The following is a 26,748-nucleotide window of genomic DNA, read 5'->3' as shown; positions in this document are numbered from 1 at the left end:
TTTTTGTTAACCTATCTGATCAATTGCGAGATGGAGGCTAGTCAATGCAAATGAGATTCATTCTGGCCTGATTGGCATCTCTTGTTTATGAGTAACTTAAAGTGACTCTGTCATTTTAAGAAAACACTAGCCCCATCACTATGACTAATAGAAATATGTGGAAGGTGGGAGGGGGCAGCAGTACATTAACTTTACCCGATAAGAACAGTATGGCTTTTTCAGCAGAGCAGATGAAGTGAGAGCTTACAGTATAAGCTTGTCATTAGGTTAATTTTTTGTTAAAAGTCACTTAGAAGCATTAGCACACTTTTAGATATAAAGTTATCTTGCTCAAAACATGTTGCAATAAATACCTTTTTAGGGCTGCTTTAAAAAGTAACTAAATATGCCAACCTAAAAATTTCTTGTTGCATAACAAGAAATGTTGCTTAATTTTCAAACTTGGATTGCAGAAATGGCAGTTTGAAGTTCTTGATTGATATGCGTCACAATCATTTTTTTCTAAAGCATACTTCAGTGTTCATTTTGACATCAAATTTCAATTTAGTTTTAGTTATAGTCTGTGGACTAAAATGCCATTTTGGTTTTAGTCGTATTTTAGTCTTTTGACTAAAATGCCATTTTAGTTTTAGTCCTAATTTAGTCATCTGAATTGTTTTAGTTTTAGACCTATTTTAGTTGAATAAAACCTCCAGTAAATTTTAGTCATCTAAAATATAATGGGTCTAGTTCAACTTTAATCCATTATTTAAGCATTTCTTAAGAATTGCCAAAATCATTATACACTCCTGGACAGTGGCGGCTGGTGTTTTTTTTTGGGGGGGGGGGGACAAACAACCACTCCCAGTCGGTTGGCCTGTGCCACAGGCTCACTGGCACCCCCGGGGGTCTCGCGGTTGGACATCCAGCCCCGCACTTACCCCATCTAGGTTTCCGGGGTGGGCAGCGCTCCTACAGGGGACGACAGGCGGGTGTCTCCTCCTTCTCTGCATCAGGGTGGCTTCCGCTGTGCATCTCCTCCCTCCTCCTCCTAGGCATCCAATAGAATCACCTGTCCTTTCAGCCAATCGGGTGACGAGTCTCTGGACCTGCTTCCCGATTAACCAGTAGGAGGATGGATCAGTGTGACAATAGCGAATGTTCATTTGCTAGTGTCACACAACTGGGTGGGCTCGGGGAGCAATGCTCTGCGCCCAGAGCCCACCCTTTTTTGAAGCCAATTAGAGCATCTGGCTCTAATAATGTGCTTAAAAAAAACACCCCCTCCATTGGAATCCATGTGCCGGCGCCCTGCATGTAGATCAGCGGGCCAGACAAATGGATGGGGGGCAGCACCCATGCACCACCCAATGGAGGTGCCGCCACTGCTCCTGGAGTAACAATCTATTAACATGTTACTATTTATGGTATTAAGGTTTGAACATGCACTACAGACAAGTACAATTTGAAAATATATATAATAAAAAACAAACAAAACGTAAACCCTCATTTGCTGTAATGCCATTGCACATTTTTTTTCTATTGGCGGCTTAGTAGATGACCCTACATATTCTTATGTGGTAGTGCAGTGGTAATTATGAAGTCAAATTTCTAATTAGTTTTGGTCATTTTTTTTTTTTTTTACTAAAATGCCATTTTAGTTTTAGTTGTATTTTAGTCTTTTGACTAACATGCCATTTTAGTTTTAGTCATATTTTAGTAATTTCAAGTATTTTAGTTTTAGTCGTATTTAGTCGATTAAAATAGTATTAATTTAGTAAATGGAAATATTTTAGTTGACAAAATTAACATTGTTTTTCATAAAGTATAGTTATTTATTAGTTTAGATATGTTTATCATACCTTTAAAACTCAAGAAGCGTCTATTCTGAATGTCTGGTTGTTGTCTTCTGGATCTGGAAAAAAAAAATATAATAATGACTAAATCATATCATAAAAAATACTGAATATGGTTAGTCAAACAGCTACTAGAAGGCATGTCTTTCTGTATGCGTGAATGACATCAGCATCCATGAGCAACTATGGTGAGCCCATAATTACAACCCTGGCAACAAAAGAGAGTACACACCTAAGTGAAAATGTCCAAATTGGGCCCAATTAGCCATTTTCCCACCTCGGTGTTATGTGACTCGTTAGTATTACAAGGTCTCGGATGTGAATGGGGAACAGGTGTGTTAAATTTGGTGTTATCACACTCACTCTCTCATACTGGTTACTGGAAGTTCAACATAGCAAAGAACTCTCTGAGGATCTGAAAAAAAAGAATTGTTTCTCTACATAAAGATGGCCTAGGCTATAAGAATATTGCCAAGACCCTGAAACTGAGCTGCAGCATGGTGGCCAAGACCATACAGCAGTTTAACAGGAGAGGTCTCACTCAGTACAGGTATTGCCATTTTCGACCATAGAAGTTGAGTGCACATGCATCAGTGTCATATCCAGAGGTTGTCTTTGGGAAATAGATGTATGAGTGCTGCCAGCATTGCTGCAGAGGTTGAAGGGGTGGGGGGTTAGTCTGTCAGTGTTCAGACCATATGCTGCACACTGCATCAAATTGGTCTGCATGGCAAATTGGTCTGCATGCATGGCCCAGAAGGAAGCCTCTTCTAAAGATGATGCACAAGAAAGCACTCAAACAGTTTGCTGAAGACAAGCAGACTAAGGACATGGATTACCGGAACCAAGATATACTTATTTGGTTCAGATGGTGTCAAGCGTGTGGCGGCAACCAGGTGAGGAGTACAAAGACTAGTGGGTCTTGCCTACAGTCAAGCATGTTGGTGGGAGTGTCATGGTCTGGGGCTGCATGAATGCTGCATGAATGCTGCCGGCACTGGGGAGCTACAGTTCATTGAGGGAGCCATGAATGCCAACATGTACTGTGACATACTGAAGCAGAGCTTGATCCCCTGCCTTCAGAGACTGGACCACAGGGCAGTATTCCAACATGTTAGCGACCCCAAACACACCTCCAAGATGACCACTGCCTTGCTAAAAAAGCTGAGGGTAAAGGTGATGGACTGGCCAAGCATGTCTCCAGACCTGAACCCTATTGAGCATCTGTGGGGCATTCTCAAACAGAAGGTGGAGGACCACAAGGTCTCTCACAGCTCTGTGATGTCGTCATGTAGGTGTGGAAGAGGACACCCAGTGGCAACCTGTGAAGCTCTGATGAAATCCATGCCCACGAGGGTTAAGGCAGTGCTGGACTTTGGGCCCAATTTGGACATTTTCACTTAGAGGTGTACTCACTATTGTTGCCAGCGGTTGAGTGTGTTGAGTTATTTTGAGGTGACAACAAATTTACACTGTTATACAAGCTGTACACTCACTACTTTACCTTGTAGCAAAGTGTCATTTATTTAGTGTTGTCACATGAAAAGATATAATAAAATATTTACAAAAATGTGATGGGTGTACTCACTTTTGTGAGATACTGTACCTCACAAACCAACTGGGTGTATTGTATTAAAAACCTGGGGCATGATTTACAAAACATGAGATAAAGTATAATTTGTTTTCTTCCAATCCAAACATCTGATCATGCACATGGGGAGTTAAGAAAATATATATATATATTTTTTTCAAAACTGTCTGTTTTTTTGTTTATAGTGCAAAAAATAAAAACTGCAGAGGTGATCAAATACCACCAAAAGAAAGCTCTATTTGTAGGAAAAAAAGGACATCAATTTTATTTGGGTACAATGTTGCATGACCGCACAATTGTCAGTTAAAGCAACGCAGTGCAATATCACAATAATGGCCTGGTCAGGAAGCTGAAGTGGTTAATATAAGTGCAAAATGAAGAACATTCCTTTTTTAGAGTTTACATTTAAAATTTTGGTCATGTCACTGATCCATTTAAATGTACCAAACAGATTTACTAAAGTGTGCAATGTAGTGAAGTGAATCTGTGTTCACTTAAAAAATACAGATATGTTTTACTTTCTGCTATAAAACACATACAATAAAAAAAAAAAAAGTCTTCATCAATTTACGCCAATATGTACTTTGCCACATGTTTTTGGTAAAAAAAAATCCCAATAAGCGTATATTGATTGGTTTGCACAAAAGTTATAGCGTCTACAAACTATGGAATAGATTTATGGACTTTTTATTTTATTTTATTGTTTTTACTAGTAATGGCAGCGATCAGCGTTTTTTAGCGAGACTGTGACATTGCGGCGGACAAATCTGACACTAAGTGACATTTTTGGGAACCAGTGACACTAATACAGTGATCAGTGCTAAATAAATTCACTGTCACTGTATAAATGACACTGGCAGGGAAGGGGTTTACATCAGGAGCGATCATCCTCCCTCGCAGAACGGCCGTTCTGCCTCTCCTGTGAATAACCGTGGATGGGCGGCGGCCATCGCGGCTTCCGGACCTGCTGATTAGCTCCCGCTGTATCTGATCATATCAAAAACGGGGCTCTGGTGGTGTACGCACGCGCGCCCCAGAGCCGGTCCAGGGAATCACATACAGATACGTGATTTTGCGCTTAAAGAGGAAGTAAACTCTCCCACTCTGATGCTTCTTTTCATTTAGTCCATTATAATAAGTCATTATCAGACTATAGCCACTGTAATCCAGCCCAAATCGCATATTACTTACTGTTTAAAGAAACTTTAAAAAACTTGTTTCCAGGGGTTAGGCAGCACCATCTTAAGTATTGTTTTATGAGTCCACAGTGGAGTGTATTTCCGCCCTTACATTGAGCACTTCCTGTACTGTTAACCAAGCCTCCTTCTCAATCCAATGTTTCTATGGCAACCCTGCTTCCCTGTTCATAGCTTACTTGTTTATTTCATAGTTTTTATTTGTGCCGATGTCTAATGTTTGCCTTTGTCAGACTTATCAGCTTCAGCTGATAAGACTGCAGTAATAGCCAAGTTTAGACTGTATTTGATGTCACATGGTCACATGGTGCATAGGAGGAAGCTCTGAGTGATTAGCAGAGTTCAGTGTTGTGCTGTAGGAAGTCCTGATAACAGATAGATAAGACATAGAGAGTGTGCCTTAAATCAGGGAAGATCTGGGCATGCTCAGTGACTTCATTCTACAGAACAACAAGGATTACAACAATACTAAGCAAGTAAGGAGATATCTACGAGCAGTGCTCATTAGGGTATTTTATGCTGATTTACATGGAACAAAGTTGTGGGGGAGGGTTTACAATCACTTTAAGGGCCACCCTGCCGCAGTATATGTATGTGGGGTGGTCCTTAAGCAATTAAAGCAGATAAGCTTATCTATTCACCTGAATGTACCTTTAGAATGCCAATATAATGAGCAGGTATGCATGAAGTATACAATAAAAATGCCCAAGAGAAACACATTTATTTAAATCAATGAGATAACCTTAGGGCCGGTTCACACTGCGGCGCGAGGCGAGGCGACACGGCTCGCCTCGCCTCGCTCCCGCAAGTCGCCCCCATTCTGTACAATGGAACCGTTCTGAGAGGAGCGACTCGAGTCGCTCCGACTCAGAAAAAAGGTTCCTGTACTACTTTGGGGCGACTTCGGGGGCGACTTGCATTGACTTCTATACAGAAGTCCTCTGCAAGTCGCCGCTGAGGTCCGTGCAAGTCGCGGCGAGGCAAGTCGGAGACGCCTCGCCGCGCATCGCTGTGTGCACCGGCCCTTAATGTCACAAACAAATCAGATAGTTATTGGATAACAGCAAAACTTATAAAATGATACAAATAAGAAAGGATTTATTAAAAAAATTAATGCAAAGAGTAACAAGACTGGGTATTAAAAGAGTGCAGACACACTTTATTTTATTATCATAGGAAAAAATATTTCTTAATTGGACTAAAGGCAGAAATCTGATAGTCTGGAATCTATGGTTTTCTGCTCTTTGGGCATCCTTACTGCTCTTTTCGCTGCCTTCCAAAATAAGTCAAAATTTGTAAAATACTCACTGGTTTTTGATTGCCCACAAAATCCAGCAGATGTCTTTAAAGTATGATGACAGTCCTCTTAATAAATTTGTTAATGAAAATAAAAACTTGTGATAGCTCCCTCACAGAGGGGATAGATCTGCTTTTCTTTGCTGAAAGCTTCTGTGATGCTGCTTTTCTGGAATGTCACGTATTTTCTCATCTGCAAGAGTGACATTAAGATTCCCTGTAAGAACAGTTTAGAAACTGTGGCTCTTTACAAGACAATCTTCAGTAAGCATTGCACTGCTACATAGCTAAGCTGTTCATACGCGATAGGTGCTTATGTGTTCTGTCAGTTGCACCGCACTTGAAAGTCCATAAGCGGATCAGAGCAAAGTGGGATGAATAGAGAGCAGTATTTAATATGTCAGCTCTGATACAGACAGGGCTGTGATTATTGATAGATACGGAGAGAGGAAACTAGGACAAGCAATGTTCAGCTTTCTTGACTGTCCTTTCATCTCTCCTATGTATAGTTTGTAGTACTTGATGGGCTTTATTCCACCTGCTGTGCTCTGGTCCACTCAAGGACTTACAAATGCAGCACACCTAGAAAGTGACTCATTTTTTTAGGTGTACACATTGGGCAGGGCCGTCTTTAATATTGATTGGACCCTGGGCAAAACTTGTCTTGCCCCCCCCATGCAGTTTTGCTCTCCACCTGTTCTGAGACATACAATAAATAGCAGCTAGACTCAAAATCAGTTTACTGAATCAGATCAGGCAGCTATTGTGATTGGTTGCCAGAGGTTACAGTGTATCATTACCGCTCACTGACTGGTTGCTAGAGGTTACAGCACACATTACGGCTCACTGATTAGTTGCTAGAGGATACAGCACATGGTTTCTTCTTGTTGACTGGTTGCTAGAGATTGCTGTGGAGATGAACTCGGGGGGCATATCAATGCCGCCCCTATTTACATATGATTGCTGACGATATTTACATATGAATGCTAGTAATGTACATGTAAACACAGGGTCTGCAGGTGAGTCATCTTTACACAACAATAGGGCAGAGCTGGGCAGCATTAGTAGCAGCACTTCACACTGAGATATTGGGACACAGCACAGGACAAAAAACCTCAAGGGACGAGGGAATTTAAACCAGGATAGTTGGCAAGTATGAGGCAGCTGCTTTGGGCCCCACAACAATGACAGGGCCCAGGGAAGCTGCCCCTTTTGCCCTGCCTTAAAAACGGCCCTGACATTGGGGCCTACTTATTGAAGTATTTTTACACTTCCCAGTTTTTATTAAAATGAACAGGTCAGAAAGCACAAACAGCAAAGGAACTGAATGTATACTCTTGTCCTGCAGCTTCTTTATTTATTCTTTAAGAGTTTGGATGACCCAAAGAATCTTTGCATTCTACACTTTAAGGAGCTACATCACTACTGTGTCCTATAGTGACATAGAGGTGTGTGGGAAAGACCACAGAATGCAGTGGAGGACCTAGCTTCCAATGCACCCCAGAGTGTGTTTGATGTGAAGAGCCTGTAGAGAAGATTGGAGGAATGGGAGGCAGGACAGGTGATAATAAACAATTTTTTTGCAGGTCCTGCAGGTTCCTGAAGATTATATTTATTTTATATTATATCTCTCGATGCATACACATGCATGTTTGCACAGAAATGTACATAGAATGGCATTGTAATAATTTAAATTCCTAGCAGACCTTTCATTATAACTTACTCACACTCACAAATTTCTCTCCACCAGTCTCTCACTCACCCATAATAGACCAGCCTCTCGCTTCTTTTCTTTCAGAGCAGGAAAAGCAACCTTAAAGCAGAACCTTATCCTAAATGGGAAGTTTTTAACACCTCTTTACTCTGTCTCCTCCAACTTTTGAAGGTTTTTTTGGGGGAGCTAGGATCTAGTTTTGATAGATATATGGTCCCACTTCCACTCCAACTGTGAAACAACCAATACCTTTCCGGGGTCAGAAAAAACTCATCAGGAATTCTGGTAAAATAAGAACCTCATCACGGGGTTTTCCTGTGAGAATCTATGTACAGAAGTTAATTGCTGGATCAGGAGAGCTACTGACCACAAACTGGTGGCCTTGACTAATGCACTAACTTGAATCCAATTAAGTTGTTTTTTTGGTTTTTTTTACACATTATTGATCGTATAGAACAGTTGCATGGGTGAACAATAGATATTGATAATTTAAGACGTGTACAAAACAATATCATTATGGACACAGTAAGAAGGAACAGCAGTGGATAGTACTTAACATTCATAGAAAATAAATAACATGCCATCTCATCTAAGGTAAGTAGAACTGATGGAGTTATACAGAGTACCGAGGTTCTTATTTTAACCGAAGCCCCAATGAAAAGAAAGTTTTTTTCAGATCTCTGAAATGTGTTGGCTGGTTTTTAGTGTAAACCAATAAATTAATTTGAACTCTTTTATCCTTTGGTCTGGCATTCATTCTATTGGTGCATGTTTCTAGCTGCAGCCACTAATTTGTGTATTCTGACAGTAGCGGGTACCGCTGTCAGAATACAATATCCTGGCAAGGAAGATTCATCCATCTATCTTGTTTGTGTGGATGGAGGAATCTGCTATTTGTTTGTTCAGCCTGCTTGCTGAAGGAAAAAAGAAAGAATAAGTGTGCATGGTCAGCTTTAGCTTCTTATAAGGTTGGTCCACCCATAACAGATATTTTAAATTTTAGCAGAAAAGTTAAGGTGTATGAAAAACAAAGGCTTTTTTGTTTTGTATAGAGGAGGTTAGAACATCTGCCAAATCTAAAATCCAAAACTTTGAGTTGTTGTTAGAGCAGGAATAGAGGGGAAGGGTCTCCTCTCACTTCCCTTTGTGTCTATGGAACCAAAGATGCAGCACTTTCAGAAAATGCACCAAAAATGTGCAACCTAATGTAAAGTCTACGGGAACTTAAAGGTTAACTGCATGCACCCACGCTATGGCCACACTTAAGTGCAGCAGTGTGAAACCAGCCTAAGCTGTAGACATTTTTTTTTTTTTATACAGACATGGAGCATGCACAATGCACTGGCAATGCTGCAGAAGCTAACTGAGCCTGATATCGTTGCCCGAGAAAAAACAGGAAGAGTGAGTTACAGCCAGGATCAACAGGTATTTTCAACTAAACGGAAACAACATAAAAAAAGGCGCACAGTGTTAAAACATATATTTTTGGGAGGTTGTAAAGTGTTTTTTACAGTGTAAACGAATCAACTTATCATTTTAACATTGTGGGCTTAATTATTTTATTCAGATTATATACAAATGGAAAACATTCATCAGAAAAGCTGAACGCTCAGGGGTTGAAAAGCTGGATTATTAAGGCTGATTTCTGAACGCACACAATTGTTCTTAAAATGATTGTGCAGTCTTTTTTATTCTTGAAAATAACAAACATGTTATACTTACCTGCTCTGTTGCAGTGGTTTTGCACAGAGAAGCCCAGATCCTCCTCTTCTCGGGTCCCTCTTCACTGCTCCTGGCCCCTCCCTCCTGTTGGGTGCCCTCACAGCATGTAGCTTGCTATGGGGGCACCAAAGCCAAGCTGCAGCTCCATGTGTCCATTCAGACACATAGCTGCCATTCGGCCCCATCCCCTCTCTTCCCTGCTTGACTAGCTGAATTTGATTGGCAGCAACGGGAGCCAATGGCGTGGCTGCTGTGTCTCAGCCAATCAGGGAAGACTGGCAAGGAACTTTTGGACATCGCTGGAGAGAGATGGGGCTCCGGTAAGTATTAGGGAGGCTGAGGGGTGCTGCTACACACAGAATAGAATGCATTAAGATAAAAAACCTCTGCCTTTACAACTCCTTTAAAGCATATTTATAGCCAAAACATGTTTTTTTTTATAGTTTTGGATGGAGTGGTGAGGGGTTTGAACCCCTCTCACATTGCAATGGCTGTTTCTGTCTCTGCTAGGGACAATAATCCTCTTTGCTTGTCCTGGTGGCCACAATCAAGCAGGAATAGAAGGTAAGTTTTCCAAAAAGGACACTTGCTTTGCTAACAACTAAATTGTTTCTGCAGAACAGGAAGTAAAGGGAAATCTCTCCAGAGGAACAGAGATGGCAAAAAATAAATAAAAAAATGACCCAAATTTTAACAATTTCCTATTCTATTCAAAATGAAAAATAAAATATTTTGACATTAGATACACTTTAAAATCAGCATCATCCAAACTCTACAATTTTTTGTGCCTGTGAATTGCTGCCTATATCTTGGTAGCCAACTTCCCAGGAAGCGGTGAGAGGACACACGCTGTGTGTACAAGTCAATGATTCAATGCTGATTTTACTCGATTTTACTTGATTTTTGCATCTTGTAAGCATATTTTTATTTTACTAATAAAGAAACAGTATTACGCTATGTAGAGTGTTCCTTTATTTTCCATGGTGTACCACTGCGCTATCCTATGAGGAGCCTCCACTGTGCATGAACAGTTCCAAGGTTTTTTGGAATTACCAGGCTTGTTTTACTCATACCTTTGGTGAGTGTATTACCATAGGGGAAAGAAGTGCACATGGTGTATCGGTGACAGTATACAGGGATTATATCGGACTCACTAAAGCTCTTGGTTGGATGAAAGTCACCCCACATATGTTATGGACTATATGATTTATGCTAGTCTATTATATGTTCAGTGGTGACCATGTTAGACCACACATTTCATGTTCAATGTCTATTGAATTATTTATGCACCAAGTATGTTTAGCAATTTTAGAGCACTGTTAATGGGTGGATGGCCACCATATCTTTCTTGCATAAGCTTTTTTAAACAATAACCTTATTTTCCAAAACTGATCCATAGACATCTACTACTTAATGACCCTGTAATGTATTTTTAATTAAATTGTTTCTTATGTTGTTTTTCCCCTCCTTTTATGTTCTCTGTAAGCTTCTGAACCCCCCCCCCCCCCCCCCGTTGGTTTGGAATGAGCAGTGCACGTTAGTTGAGGTCAAGTCAGGGCCGTCTTTAAGGCAGGGCAAAAGGGGCAGCTGCCCTGGCCCCTGTCATTGTTGTGGGGCCCAAAGCAGCTGCCTCATACTTGCCAACTATCCCAGTTTACATTCCATTGTCCCTTGAAGTTTTAGTCCTGTGCTGTGTCCTGAATCTCAGTGTGAAGTGCTGCTACTAATGCTGCCCAGCTCTGCCCTATTGTTGTGTACAGATGACACACCTGCAGACCTGTGTTTACATGTAAATACCGGCATTCATATGTAAATAGCAGTGACATGCATATGTAAATAGCTGAGGCCAACGGCATTGATATGTAAATAAAGGCAGCATTCATAGGTATATCATGCCCCTCTGCAGTGAGGAGAAGATGTGCTCTAACCTATAGCAACCAGTGAGCAATATTACTGTACAGTAATCTCTAGCAGCCAATCAACAAGTAAAAAAGTGCTGTAACCTCTAGCAACTAATCAGTGAGCCTTAAGGAATGCTGTAACCTCTAGCAACCAGTCAGTAAGCAGTAATGATATGCTGTAACCTCTGGCAACCAATCACAATCGCTGCCTGATCTGATACAGCATCTTGATACAACTGACTTTAAGTCTAGCTGCTATTTATTGTATGTCTCAGAGAAGGTGGAGAGCAAAATTGCATGGGGACCCTAAGAAAATTTTTGCCTAGGGTCCAATCAATATTAAAGACGGTCCTGGGTCAAGTGCACTAGTCTATGCAAACTACAAATCCCAGAGTCCATCTGGGGAGCGAGCAAGAGAGGGTGACTATGTTCCTACATGGAGAATGGATGTAACCACCCTCTAAAAAAAGGAAGTCAGATCACAACAACAAGAAGGAAATTGAAGTTTTGGCTGAGAACAATAGAACAATAGAAAGTATTTTTTGAGTTAAGAGCACATGCTTGAGTAGATTTTTTTAAAACAGAGTTTTAATGCACTAATTGATGTGTTAAGCCAGCAACAATTTCCATCTGTGTTTCCTCATTGTCCAATCTGTTTATTTTAAATCATTCAGCGTGTCGTACATAAATCTCTCAAGTAGCGAATCAAATTTAGAATGGTTTCTTATCGCTATTCATAAGATAAGACTGTCAAAATAATCATCATGTGTCCTTAAAACATTCCAACTATGTGTTTTGTTGGCCTGGTTCCCACAGGAAGCTCCTGACTGGAGAAACAACAGATTTACCTCAAAACTATGCTCAGCCGGTTGGCACTGGAGATAACACCTGTTCCTTCATTGCTTCTGTGAAATATAGAACTCCGAAAATAGACTGCTGCATTGTGAGACCATATCATTCTGCCAGACATGACTATATATATATATATATATATATATATATATATATATATATAGAGAGAGAGAGAGAGAGAGAGAGAGAGAGAGAGAGAGAGAGAGAGAGAGAGAGAGAGGCCTGATAACAACTTCATGCAACTTTTACATTTTATGCAATGCTTTCATTCCCAGGGCCAGAGTTGTTGTCATTCATTGCACTGTATGGCATCTCTTGTTGTACACTGCTTGCAATGTTTTTTTATATGTTAATTTGTCAACACACCCGTATGACTCTGTGGCAATGTAAATGCATTGCTTCAAGTGCCTGTCAGTACAGGAGGATAGAGAACTACAAGTTCCAACCAGCATGTTCCAACCAGCATGTTCCAACCAGCATGTTAGGCGTGATGATGTGTTTTGGAGTTCTACAACAGCTATACAGCTGAAGGTTTCCTATATTGTAAGACCTTCCAGTAGAGTTAAAATAATGTCCAGGATTGTTACCATTCCTTTATTGCCTAATTAAATACGTACTCCAAAACTTAGCTGAAACCCTCTAAACCTTCCACCTTTCAACGTATTCAACCAGTCCATCCATTAAACAACCAGGTAAACCGGCAATCTGTTCTGTATTTTATGGAAATCAGTTCGTGGAACTAAGATATACAGTAAATTAATCTAATCAGTGCTGACATTTGAAAAAAAAAATATTGATTAAATTATTTACAGAAAAATCGAATACCAATTAAGTTTGTAACGGGACAATATTTATTATATAAAACGGATAAAATGGTAGTATTTTTGTTTAAGTTCGTTTTTTCTTTTAATCTATCAAGTATTTTTAAGACATCTAAATTGTAAAATGGTCCTGCAAACTGTCGCATACAATAGATGCAAGCTAAATTTAAATATTAACAAAAATTCACATAAAAATGTATGGAAAAGTAAAAGCATTACTTAAATTAGTAAAACACTTTCTATTATTAAAATAAATATGATTATAAAAGCTTTTTATCATTCAGAAACATACAACTTGCAGCATTGCATTGTAATTACACAAAGCCTAGCAGGAAAGCTGAGCATACTGGGAGTAGTAGTACTGCAGCAGGTGAGATTACATAATCTATACTATAAACAAAAATGTCTCAAATTGACACCTATTATTTCTATGCATTAAGGGATTCAAGACACAGCGAGAGGTTAATAATACTAAAGAGTAGCTGTGTTGTTCTGTACAGCACACAAAGGTTAAGAAGTGGTGTGGAACATAAAAACCCACCTGTTTGCATCCATCATGGTCCTGTGTTTTTGTAGAGTGAGCAGGAACACTAACAGTGGTGCCCTGCCTGTGTCTATAATACAAAGTGCAAACTCAGCATAGCCCAACCAGACTGGGCACCCAGCACTGGTCGTCTGCAGTCACCTCTAATCCCCATCCCAGAGCCTGGACACAATGCAGCCCTGCCAGCTTCATGTTGTTATTACCCTGTCTGCCCAGACATCATATTGCTCTTGTCAGTCCAATGTATTCTGTTAGAGAGCACAGTATACCCAACCACAGTTCTGGTGGCTATTTATTTTAATTTGATATTTTTATTATTATTTAGTAGGTATAAATATAAAACAAATTATCTAAAAAAAAAAAAAAAAAAAAAAAGTGATACAGGGGTTGATTTACTAAAACTGGAGAGTACAAAATCTGGTACAGCTGTGCATGGTAGCCAATCAGCTTCTTGTCTTTTTTGTCAAAGCTGGATTGAAGAAACTGATTGGCTACAAGCACAGCTACATCAGCTTTTGCACTCTCCAGTTTTAGTAAATCAACTCCACAATATCTATTTATCTATCTATTTGTTCATGTTTGCATTGAACATGTTCTGTTAGTTGATGTCTTGCAAACTATGGCTTTTGTATAAATGAAATGTGTAATCTAATTAAATAGTAAATTTCTGTTTTTTTTAAGGAAGGTACCAAAGAATTGAACTACCTACCACGTTTTATCCATTGTGGACCCCATCCGTAAAATCTCTGTGCTTGGTTCATGACTATTTAAAGTTGTATTAAACCCAAAATCTAACAATTATTATATTGCAGCTAAAAAAATCTTAAGCCTTGTACATGCGATCGGATTTTCCGATGGGAATTGTGTGATGACACAATCCAGATGATTTTCGGAATTGTCTCCTGATGACGGACCCCTGCTTTCACCAACTTTTGGCATTGTTGACCCTCTATATTAAGAAGCAGGACACATGCAGGAGGCTTTTATTTTATTTTTTGGTTGAATAATAATGATTTGATTTGGTATATTTTCTATATTTTTGGATGCATAGAATGCACTTTTTGGCTAAGTTCTATTGCCAGATAGCATGTCTAATTGTATTTGTTTTCTTTTTTTAATGCACAATAAAATAATTGTGTAGAATAATACTTGGCTATTGGGGGTTATTTACGAAAGGCAACTTCACTTTGAACTGCAAGTGCACTTGAAAGTGCACTAAAAGTCGCTGTAAATCTAAGGATTAGATCTGAAATGAGGGGAAGCTCTGCTGATTTTATCATCCAATCATGTGCAAACTAAAATTCTGTTTTTTATTTTCCTTGCATGTCCCCCTCAGATCTACAGCAACTTTACTTTCAAGTGCACTTGCAGTGCAAAGTGGATTTTCCTTTAGTAAATAACCCCCTATGTGTTTTCTTCAAATGACAGTTTGGTAGTAGGCAGTTACATTTAAAAAAATACAATGTAAAATTGACAAGGGACACCAACATAGTTGTATCTTTGATCTTAAAAACAACGGGATAATGGTGTTGTGGTAACTTGCCCAAAAAAAAAAAAAAGGCATAATAATATTATACTTGATATCACTAGAAAAAAAAGCCTTTGAAAACTTGTTTGCAATAACTCCATCAGTATCACCAGCAAAGCAGATTCATTATTATCCCATTAAAAAAGAAGAGTATGTGCGCTTCATTTGGAGATTTCATAATTTGCCACGTCACGAATGTTAATTCTCCATTACAAACTCTAGTTTACAAGACCGACTGCTTCTGGCTCATCCTTGCTTCCGAGCATGCGTGTTTGTACTTTGGACTTTTGTCCAATAGACTTGTGTACACACGCTTGGAAAATCCAACAACAGACATTTGTCCGCGGAAAATTTTAAAACCTGCCATCCAACATTTGTCCGTGGAAAATCCGACAACAATTGTCTGATGGAGCATACACACGGTCGGATTTTCCACCAACAGCATGTCATCACACATTTCCCGTCAGAAAATCCGATCGTGTGTACGCGGCTTTAGTCTGTTTTTTTTTCAAAAGAACAAGCTGTCTTGCAGATGTGCTCTAAAACAGGAGGTGCGTTATTGGCTTGATCCCCAGGTGAAAACAGAGGGCAAAAGCATAAAAAATTGTGATTAGTAAGCTGCAATATATTATTAGTTTAGTTTGGGGTTTAATATTGCTTTAATCTGTTTCAGCCATTGTGTGAGAGTCCTGCTACCCTTGTCAATAATTTTATGGGAGATGCAGCAACAAAAGTGAGACTTTTGTGTCTTTTGCTGAGGCAGGAAAGGTCAAGTCAAGAATTTTATCAGGGAGATCTTGAGAGCAGGTAAATGATGCTGGTGAGTGATACCACTGACATGTATCTTCCAAAATTTTGGTTGCCATTTGGCATTTGTAATACTATGTATTACACTATAAAATTGTGTATGGCAGGTAATGCCCTTGTCAAGTATTCAATTTGTGCATGCTGGCACTCTCAATCATATATACTTAATGTCGTTAAAGTTTATAGTGTAGTTAAAAATGGGACTCTAAATAAAAACACAGTTTCTTTAATACAACTTTTAGACCCATTCATGCTGACAAATTACCACTGGCATATATATATATATATATATATATATATATATATATATATATATATATATATATATATATTCGTCTGTAGGGTTCAATATTGAGTTGGCCCACACTTTGCAGCTATAACAACTGCAACTCTTCTGGGAAGGCTGTCCACAGAGTTTAGGAGTGTGTCTATGTAAATGTTTGACCATTCTTCCAGAAGCGCATTTGTGAGGTCAAGCACTGATGTTAGATGAGAAGGCTGGGTTTCGCAGTAACCGTTCTAATTCACCCCAAAGGTGTTCTATTGGGTTTGAGGTCAGAACTCTGTGCAGGCCAGTCAAGTATCTCCACCCCAAACTCTCTCATCCATGTCTTTATAGACCTTGTTTTTTGCACTGGTCCAAATCATTTGGTGGAGGGGGGATTATGGTGTGGGGTTGTTTTTCAGGGGTTGGGCTTGGCCCCTTAGTTCCAGTGAAGGGAATTTTTAAGGCGTCAGCATACCAAGACATTTTGGACAATTTCATGCTCCCTACATTGTGGGAACAGTTTGGAGTTGGCCCCTTCCTGTTCCAACATGACTGCGCACCAGTGCACAAAGCAAGGTCCATATAGACATGGTTGAGATTGTTTGGGGTGGAGGAACTTGACTGGCCTGCACAGAGTGCTAACCTCAACCGGATAGAACACCTTTGGGATGAATTTGAATGGAGACTGCAATCCAGGCCTTCTTGTCCACATCAGTACCTAACCTAACAAATGCGCTTCTAGAAGAATGGTCAAATATTCCCATAGACACACTCCTAAACCTTGTGGACAGCCTTCTCAGAAGAGTTGAAGCTGTTATAGGTGCAACGGGTGGGCCAACTCAATATTAAACGCTGCAGACTAATGCCGTGTACACACGGTCAGACTTTCCAACGAAAAAATCTGTGTGATTTTTTCCTCCGGATTTTGGCCCAAACGTGTCTAGCATGCACACGGTTGCACAAAGTTGTCGGAAAATCCAATTGTTCTGAACGCAGTGATGTAGAACACGTACGACGGGACTATAAGTGGGCCAGTAGCCAATAGCTTTCGTCTCGTAATTTATTCTGATCATGCGTGGCACTTTGTCCATCGGAATTGTCTACACATGATCAGAATTTAAACAATCGGATTTTGTTGTGGGAAAATTTTAGATCCAGCTGTCAAACTTTGTGTGTCGGAAATTGATGATCGGATATTCCGACAACACGATCCGATCACACATTTTCCGTCGGAAAGTCCGACCATGTGTACAGGGCATTAGACTGGGGTGACTTTAAAATTCATGTGCACGTAAAGGCAGGCATCCCAATATTTTTGACAATAGTGTGTGTGTGTGTGTGTGTGTGTGTGTGTATTGTCCAGATACCGTTAAACCTTTTGTGGATGATGCACCTTGTGCTGATGTATAACTGTATTTTAGTTGTATTAAATCTATTTCTTGATTAATATATGTAAATATTGTTTTCTAAATAGTGCAGTGCTGTATCTCATTAAATAATGTGCATACAAAATTTTTATTAATCATTTCATGATCAAAAAAATATTTTAAATAAAAAAATGAAAATGTCCAAAAATTTGAAAAAAACAGTTCATCTATGTCAATGCTAACAAAACAATCACCACTGTGTGCGTTTGTCCTCAAAAGGACCAATATCCAGTGTACACCTCCACCAGCTAAAGTGCCTGCTCACCTCAAAGATGAATCAGTAGATCTACTGATGAAGGCCAATGAGATGCCGAAACGCGTTTAAAGGGGAGGAGACGAATCTGTGAAGCTTTGTGAGTGTAGATCTGCTGTTTTAAAGTTTTTATCTTGTAAGTGGATTTGGTTTGGGGGCTTTTAATAAACATGCAAACAGAGTACACTACGGTACTTATGATTGTTGTGTGAGTACACTACGGCACATGAGAAAGTGAAGGAAGGTTTATCTGACAGCAATACAAACGCTGATTACCCACACAGAGGAGCAGTCTGGAGACTGTAGGATTACCATTGGAGAGTGAATGTTGATCCATTGTGGTGGACATGAGGAGTGATTTGTCTATGTTTTTACATTCATCTTTGAGGTGAGCAGGCACTTTAGCTGGTGGAGGTGTGCACTGGATATTGGTCCTTTTGAGGACGAGCGCACACAAGAGTGATTTTTTTTGGAAGCTATGACACAGATTAACTTTTTTTTCAAATTTTTTGACATTTTAATTTTTTAATTTAAAATATTTTTTTGATCATGAAATGTTTAATATAAATTTTGTATGCACATTGTTTAATGGGAACATTTTGAATTGCGCTAAACCCGTGAATTAAATTTGTGAATCATTAAACAAGCCCAATTAAATTGATCCAGACTTAATGTGAAAAGAAAAATGTGTTATATACCAGAGCTGTCAGGCTCATATGCACAAACACACAGAGAGATATAGTGGAACGCTAAATAAATAGCCAAAAATTCAACTAAACCAAGTGACTGGATGTACAAAACCTATAAAAAGAAAAGAAAATACATCAATAAATAAGTAAATGACGTCCAAACATATATGTTACATCCACCCGTGCAAATTCATAAAGAAAGAAAAAGTTTATCCACAGGTAAATATGCTGATATGAAGAAAAATGTGCTGAGTCCACCACCGCTGTGTAAAAAATTACTTCTTAAAAAAAGCCCATTATCCCCCGTTACAGAGGATGTGGGAAAGCCTGTAATAATGGTAAACCATCCAGAGCATGTCAGGTAGAACTGTTACACTTCGAATCGCTTATGGCACTGCTGCGATCTCCAATATAAGCCAAGCAGGGCTAATATTCCTCAAACCGCCTCATAGAATTCCAACCCATAGATAGATGTATGTGGCATGTAAAACATAAATGCTCTGATAGTGTAAAACCTTAAAATTTATTGAATCCATAAAACAAAGAATCATACTTACAATAGTGGTATCAGAATGAACGCCTGAAGTCTAGTGCGCCGGCTGGCTCACACGCAGACAACCACGTCTTTCTGGCAACACGAACGGCAACACAAGGTGACATCAGCACATCATTCTTCCCTACGCGTTTCGTATGATAATTACGTCGTTGGGGGCATGGCCACAGTGTGTCATTTTTAATGACACACAGCTTTGCACTAATTAGAAAACAATATTGAATTTGGTGTGGTGTATCACTGTAAGTGTTCAGCGGCTGTGTAGTCACATATATTGGTGATTTCACACATTTACCCTGTTGTAAGAGGAAGTAATTTATTTTGTTTTTTTTTACAACATGATTTATATATATATATATATATATATATATATATATATATATATATATATATATATATATATATTCATATTTAAATGTATATATTTATTTATTTATTTTTTGATAGGTAGTTGATAAATTATTTGTGAGAGCTGGAATTTGGAGTGCCATTTTTTCCAAGGATTTTAAGTATATATTAAGTGCCTCTGCCACTCACAGTAGCATGCCCATAACAGCCTTCTTTAGTCTAGATAACAAATGTTGCTATGGGCAATGCAGTCACATCTAATTTCCTCCAGTTCTACAAGTCAGCCTCTCTAGATGTCTTTTGATCTGCCCTTTTATTTTCATGAATCTGAACTGAGCAAAATTTAGAAGGAGAATCTCAAGTTGCAAACTGTACAATTTATCACTCAACAAGTGTTGCTGCCAACGTGTAACCTTGTCACAATATTTGCCCGGGGTGTAATGTGCCTGGCAGTCAATGATAAATGAAGAGGCAGCCTGGACACAACCTCCCTTGCACTGAATGGAATATGTGCTCTGACAAAGGCCTCAGTAATCTCTGGCGCCTCTGCTGTGGCCTGTCTTGTGGAATTCTCATAGATGGCTAGGCACTCATAATAGCTGTATAAGAAACCAGTGTGTCAGTCTAATCTGGGAGACTTTATATTTGTCAGCCATTCATGGCCCTGCCAATTCATGGATGCACATTCTATTGTATGGATGGCTGTAAAGCACGGTGTTGTGTTACAGATGCCAGAATAGTTTACTCATTCTAAACTAATATAGAATAAATGTAGCAGTATTTCTAAAAACGTTAGAAGATCTTATAAAAATAATTCCTTTTAAATTGTTTTCTCTGTTTGTGGTTTATCTATTTCTATGCTGGAAGCTCTTAAAAAAAAACATTTCTAAAGCCCACCTCCAGCCAAAACTCTTCAATCAGTGTTTCCCCAATCTATCCAAAAAAAGGAAACCTCCAAGCCTCAATCCCGATGCTGATGTACACATTTGAACTCTTGAAAAATATTTGGAAATAATTTTTTATTCATTTTCTGGCAAAAGTGCCTTTTTTTGTTAAATTCCTGCCACTTTCAGGTCCTCGTTGCTGCAACGACATACTTTATCTCTGGTTTCCCGTTGACTCCTGGGATATTGGTCTCATCAATCCCAGGAGTCAACGCACATTCTCTGCTGTTCCCCCGCACAGTGTTGTTAACACGCATGTGTGAGATCCAGATGTGCATGCTGGGTAGCCAGCTGCACAAAATACAGGAAAAGAACAGCTGGCGGCAGATGCCAATAGCTGACATAGCTGCCACCAGCCATTCGAGAGTACCAGTTAAGGTAGGGATTTAAATACTTGACATATCATTAGTATTAATAACAATACCCAATATAGGAAAAGTGATAATTAAGAAGAACACTCGTGTTTATTTAAAATTCTTCTGGAAGACTGTAGCTCCTCTTTAACCTCTTCCTTTTCTCCAGGTAAGTGCCTGCTTTTCTTATTCTGTTGCAGTAATCAGCTGCAGCTCTGAATTTATGAGTGGCACATAAGAATAAACCTGTCTATACTAAGGCGATTCATCCTGAAAAAAATGTTGTGCAGTGAATAATCTTTTTTCCATTTGCCCAAAGCTTACTAAGAAAATAATATAGACAATAAACTTTAGTGCCTATAATATTAACCTTTAGTCTAATTTAACCTCATCTGAAGATGGTATGTGTATATGATATAATATAGGTGACATACTTTATGCATTGATTATCTATATCCTTATCCATGTTTGGATTCTATTATAATGTCTTGTCAACTACTATGTACTCAGTGCACCAGCCATGAGTTTAGAGATGGACCTGTTTCTGAGAGGGACTTTTGGGTCCTCCTTCTAGACCCTGCGCAGGCTGCAGTTTGAGCTCAACATTCGATCTACTTAGGAGGACAGGAGGTATTTCGATGCAGTATCTAATTAGTTCTGAATTTATTAATTTAATATATACTTTGTGAATGTTCATTTATAACTCTTTTAATATCTTCTATAGTATTTGACCCTTGGCACTCCTGATGAAGCAGATTTTACAGTCCGGGAAACATGGTGAGCCCAAGGTTGCCTTTCCAAAACCATCAAAAAGTACCTGGATAATCCATATATTGGGCATTATCCTTGATGTACTAATTTGAGTTGCCTTGTATGGACTATAGAGCGATAGCTTGCTATTATGCAATTACATTGTTCCTTTTTAACAATATGTGATGCTTTTAATGAGTTTATAAATAAAATTAATTACATTTTAAACAAATACTTGTCAGAATGTAGTGCCTCAAAATCACAGCTAAGATTTGTGTTTCTATTTAAGGATGTAGCACAATAATTAGAACAAACTGATATCTAGACTACCATCCACAAAAGATAAATATTTCTATTCTGTGGCTCCCCTACCATAAACTAAGCAGATCTGTAGCCCCTTGCAAGTACTGTCTCCTCCATAGTTCAAGGACCTCCCTGGTCCTGCATGCATTGTTAAAGGGAATCTGTCACTTTTCTCATTTAGGTTTCTGGACTGCCTTTTGCCCCACACCCACTGATACCTCCTTTGATACATCCTTTCCTGTGGACTTCTGATCTTCTATTTTCCTGCAGCATTGCTGAGTTATAAGCCCCATGTCAATCAAAGCTTACACAGGGTTACTGACTTTCCCATGTGACAGTATTTGGAAACTTGTGTCTGAGTACTGTATTCTAGGAGCAGACCTGGAATTATTGGGTATAGCTCCAACAGATAATTGAGGAGTGGGGCAGTGCAGAGAAGGCATCAGCAGGTGAGGTTTGAGATGTTGTGTCTTGTTAAGAGAACCTGTCACTTTGTCTTTTAATAATGCTAATATAAAGCTCCTAGCTTACCTTTAAACCTGATCGAAACAATAAACCAAAAAAACACCAGGTCATACTCTTCTCCTGATTTCTCACTCTATACTAAATAGGTAAATGACAAAAACGTGAAAGGGCTGATTACACAGGAACCACAAAGACCTGCTACCTTTTTCTTGTATGATGCACAATGCAGAATGCAGAACAAGGTTTTGGAAATGTGTGTGTAATTCAGACTGTATGGAAGGAGTGGGATCTGCTTGCACTATCATATCACTGGGGTTCGCCTGTTGGTAGATTGTTCACAGTGCAGCTAAACATATTCACCTTAACTTCAGGTGACACCACTGACTTTGGAATATTATGCAGCCTAGAAGTCAGAGAATGGCATCTGAAGCTTCTTATAAAAGTATCTAACTTTATGATAGATCCTTTTAAAGCTGTACACAAAGGTTTAGATGCTTGTACCATATTGCTTAATAAACCTTTCCTACAAGTAAGAATCGTTTTCTTTATAGTTTCCAGAGTCCTTACAGCACATATTCTTGTTAGGCTGACATAAATATAAGAAAATAAATAGAAATATGTCACACCTCTTGTAGAGACAACTGCTGTGAAAGACTGATTGCAGCACAAAAATATCACACTATGATATATTTTAGTCTTTGCAAAATTATGTCTAACGTAGGAATGTGGCTAGGGTATTATAAGAGCCACAATGCACTGAGGTCCTCTGCAGCTGTCCTCAGGCTCCAGGATGTGGCCTCCTCAACCACTAGGCAGCTGTCCTAAGCTAGTCTTGTCTTCTTTATAGAAGCATCCCAGGCATTTTAAACAGAATATTATTGGCTGGCCCCAGGGCTGTATATACCACACCCATGACCACTTCAAATACTGATGCGAAAGAAAGAACTGCTTTCCAAAAATATAATAGATGAGGATGGGGGACCTAAAGCAAGAGAAGGAATTTCAATATTTACCAATATAGATTACTGAATAATTTAGGGTATAAAGTAACAAAATAAAGTTTAGCAGTTTTGGGATGAACAGTTTTCCAGGTATCATGGGCTTATATATTATTATTATTATACAGGATTTTTATGGCGCCAACAGTTTGCGCTTTACAATGTTAGGGCAGACAGCTCAATTGGTTTTTAGACCTCTTGCATTGCCTGGGCTGAAGCTTTACATTGAATTGGTATCATGGGTCCAATCAGTTAATGAAATCAAAAGCAGCACTTGGATATGGGTCCCTCTGTTGCTTTTGGGGTCCACCTTCTTATTATTAAACAGAGATCCTAATGGGTGCTCATTATATTTAAAATTGAAAAAACACAATAAAGTGATCAGGTGAATAGAAGCACCAAGTCTTTAAAGTGGTTGTAAAGCCTCAAGGTTTTTCACCTTGATGCATTCTCTGCATGGGTGCCCCCATAGAAAGTGGCTTTTCTGTGGGGGCACCTGATGAAGGAGAGGAGCCAGGAGCGCCGGTTGGGTACCCCAGAAGAGGAGGATCAAAACCTTTGCACAGAGCAGGTAAATATAACATATTTGTTTTTTTATTTTAAAAAATACAAGGGTTTACAAAACACTTTAAACCCTGGTTCACATTAATGCGATTGTGCATGCGTTTTTACATGTCAAATCACATGTCAAATCGGCAGCAATTGCCGGCAATGGCACTGTCCGAATCAGTGCGGCGCTGCACCGATTCCCAAAAGTAGTTTCTGGCAATTTTGGGGTGTGATTTTCATTAACATCTGTGCAACAACCCACACAGATGTCTCTGAAATGGCCCCCCAAGTTGGGACTGACATGTGGGAAGAAAATCAGCTGAACACAATTTCATTCCTGCTGTCAGTGTGAACATGGGCTCATTCCTAAATTTACCCTCTGCAAATGCTAAATGCAAGGCTATTATGAACCTTCTTATTTCGATAATTATTATTATTATTCACAATTTATATAGCGCCAACAGTTTACGCATCGCTTTACAATGTATAGGGGGGGACAACACAATTACAGTACAATACAAAAGGTACAGGAGGGCCCTGCTCGTAGAGCTTACATTCTAAAGGGAATGGGTGGTGGTACAAAAGGTAATAGCTGCAGAGAATGATTTGATGGGGGTGGTTAATTGATAACTGAGTCACTGACCCAGAACTAAATAATTTCCTGATTTGAATACTTGTTCTGGGTCATTGGCTTAGAAAAAATAGCCAAGTGGGTCAGCAGGATATCCAAAAATCTGACATATGCATAAACTGACAAGCAATGGGAGCTCTTGTATTTCCCCAAGAAAAGTTTACTTCAAAGTGTATGTTAAGCCAATTTTTAACATTTTAGATGAGGAAGGTTAGAAGGCTTGGAACCCCTGTATTTGTATTGCTTTCTGTGTCTCTGCTGGATAAATTCATCCACGCTATTGGCACTTGTGACCATTGTCTCTGGTACAAAAAGTAATGGGAAATACAAAATGTTTGAGTTGTCACAGGAACAGGGGAGGAGGAGAAATCTTCCAATGAGGAAAGCTGTTCTAGTGACCACTATTTTAACTTCCTGCTTTATCTCAGGGACAGGAAGTAAAGATAAATTTCCCCAAATGGACAAAGGCACAAAAAAAACTATTCAAAACTAAAAACAATGTGTTGGCTTTACATATACTTTGATTTTCAAAAACATATCAGAACTGAAAATAGAGCTATCATATGACAATTACAATACTAGCACCATCTCTTTGTGAGGCCTTAACAAGACATATCTCACCTAGAACAAGGGTCAGTGAAATGTCTGGCTGTCGTTCCTCAAACTGTATATCAACATGACTGGTCAAAATCTTTAACTTTGACTCAAACATTGCACAGATGTGGCACACACACAGTACGTGGACTGTTCTATGGTGATCACAAAATTTCCATTAAGTTCACAAAAATTCTTTATGTGATAAAAAGTATTACTGATATTGGTAATTACGTCTCATGTCTCGAGTAGGCACAGACATGTTTTCTTTTTTGGAGGCAGTACTCAAATCCGTCATATTGCAAATATCAACACACCAAGCCCCTCTCTATCCCTTTTCTTGTTTTCTCTATCTCTATCTCACACAAAGTTCTCTTGAATAATAAAACTGTCCTTATAATTACTCTTAAATAAGAGTAATGTAGTAATTACAGTATAAGTTACAATTTATCACTAAAAGTACAACTAAAATCAAATTATTGTTCAATACCTCAGCACTCAGAGTGGAAATAGCCTAAAGAAACATTATAATTGACCAATGATCAGCATTTGCAGCACACTGTTAATACCCTCAGCCCCATTCAAATCAAACTCAAACATTGAATATAATAGCAATTGTAACAAAATGTATTACAATTCAGTATATGGATAACAGTTATAAACATACATTCTGCTATTAAACATCCTTATTCCTTAAATCTGAAATATTGTTAATAGGTATAACTTACACAAAGAGGCAAGGTCCAGAAAGTGGTGAAAAGAAAGTCCCTGAGTAGGTTGATCAGCTCCCTGTGTCCTTGTCGGGACCTGCAACTCTGTTTCTGTGTGTCTAGCAAGTGGCAGCTGTTTTTATCAGGGCACAGAGCTATGTTGGGACGATGAACCTACATAGCTATTTTTAGGGTATTGCCAGTACTCTACTATTCTATGAGTTTGAGTCAACTATTACTCTGCTGAAACCCAAGGCGGGAGACATATCAGGTACAGATGAACAGTAAGGGACACTTAGCTCACGAGTGTTTGGAAATGAGGTCTGTTAGGACTGAGGCTGAGTCATTGTCAGACATCCTGGCTGATGACGATGATGATCAGTGACTTAAAGATTCGTAGGAACACCTTAGAAGGGTTTAAAAGTTATACCAAGCTGTAGGTGTTCTGAAAGGTACAGACAGCCAAAGCCTAATGCCCCGTACACACGAGCGGACTTTTCGACATCCAAACTCCGACGGACTGAGTCCGTCAGACTATCCGATCGTGTGTGGGCTGCAACGGACTTTAGCTTCGCTAAAGTCTGACGGACTTTAGAAATGAAGCATGCTTCAAATTTTCCCGACGGAACCTTGCCGGACCCGGTCCCCTTCGAAAAATTCGCTCGTGTGTGTGCTACTCCGACGGACTAAAACCGACGCTAGGGCAGCTATTGGCTACTGTCTATGAACTTCCTACGTCGAATCCAGTCGTACGTCATCACGTTCGACTCCGTCGGAGTTTGGTGTGATGGTGTGTGGTCAAGTCCGTTCGGTCGAAAAGTCCGCCAGAACTCCGTCGGAACTCCGTCGGAACTCCGGCGGAACTCCTTTGGAGGTCTGTCAGACTTAATCCCTCTCGTGTGTACGGGGCATAAGGCTCCGTACACACGGGCTGAATATCGGGAGACATCGACCTGTTCAATAAAAACTGTCCGACATTCGGCCCATGTGTCTGTCGGTCTGTCCGACAGAAGCCAGCCGTTTGTCTGACTTCTGTTGGACAAGCATGCTGGAAAACCAGCAGCTGACCAACTCCCGATCAGCCCTCTCAGCCAATGGCAGAGAGC

At 39.4% G+C, this 26,748-nt stretch overlaps 1 protein-coding gene and 1 long non-coding RNA gene across 3 annotated transcripts in view; one reads left to right on the top strand and one right to left on the bottom strand.

Moving 5' to 3' along the window:
• Positions 1–25,794, bottom strand: part of XIRP1 (xin actin binding repeat containing 1) — a 37,779-nt gene extending 11,985 nt beyond the window's left edge. The window contains exons 1-3 of one of the 2 annotated variants that reach the window (XM_077491219.1): positions 25,661–25,773; positions 5,931–6,111; positions 1,842–1,894 (exon numbers count right to left, since the gene is read on the bottom strand). The gene's annotated coding sequence lies outside the window, so the exon portion shown is untranslated. Of the gene's footprint in view, positions 1–1,841; positions 1,895–5,930; positions 6,112–25,660 lie in introns of both variants that reach the window. The other variant, XM_077491218.1, reaches the window with a different exon arrangement.
• On the top strand, positions 20,311–21,624 carry LOC143998215 (uncharacterized). Its single transcript, XR_013277788.1, has 2 exons — positions 20,311–21,272; positions 21,367–21,624. It is a non-coding gene; the product is annotated as an uncharacterized LOC143998215 (long non-coding RNA).
• Positions 25,795–26,748: the final 954 nt, after the last annotated feature.

Source organism: Lithobates pipiens, unplaced genomic scaffold, assembly GCF_037356315.1.
Source record: "Lithobates pipiens isolate NorthernLeopardFrog02 unplaced genomic scaffold, aLitPip1_a1.2 Scaffold_19, whole genome shotgun sequence".
NCBI lineage: Eukaryota > Metazoa > Chordata > Amphibia > Anura > Ranidae > Lithobates > Lithobates pipiens.
The sequence above is the reverse complement of the archived record's forward strand: the minus strand, read 5'-3'. Positions and strand labels throughout refer to the sequence as shown.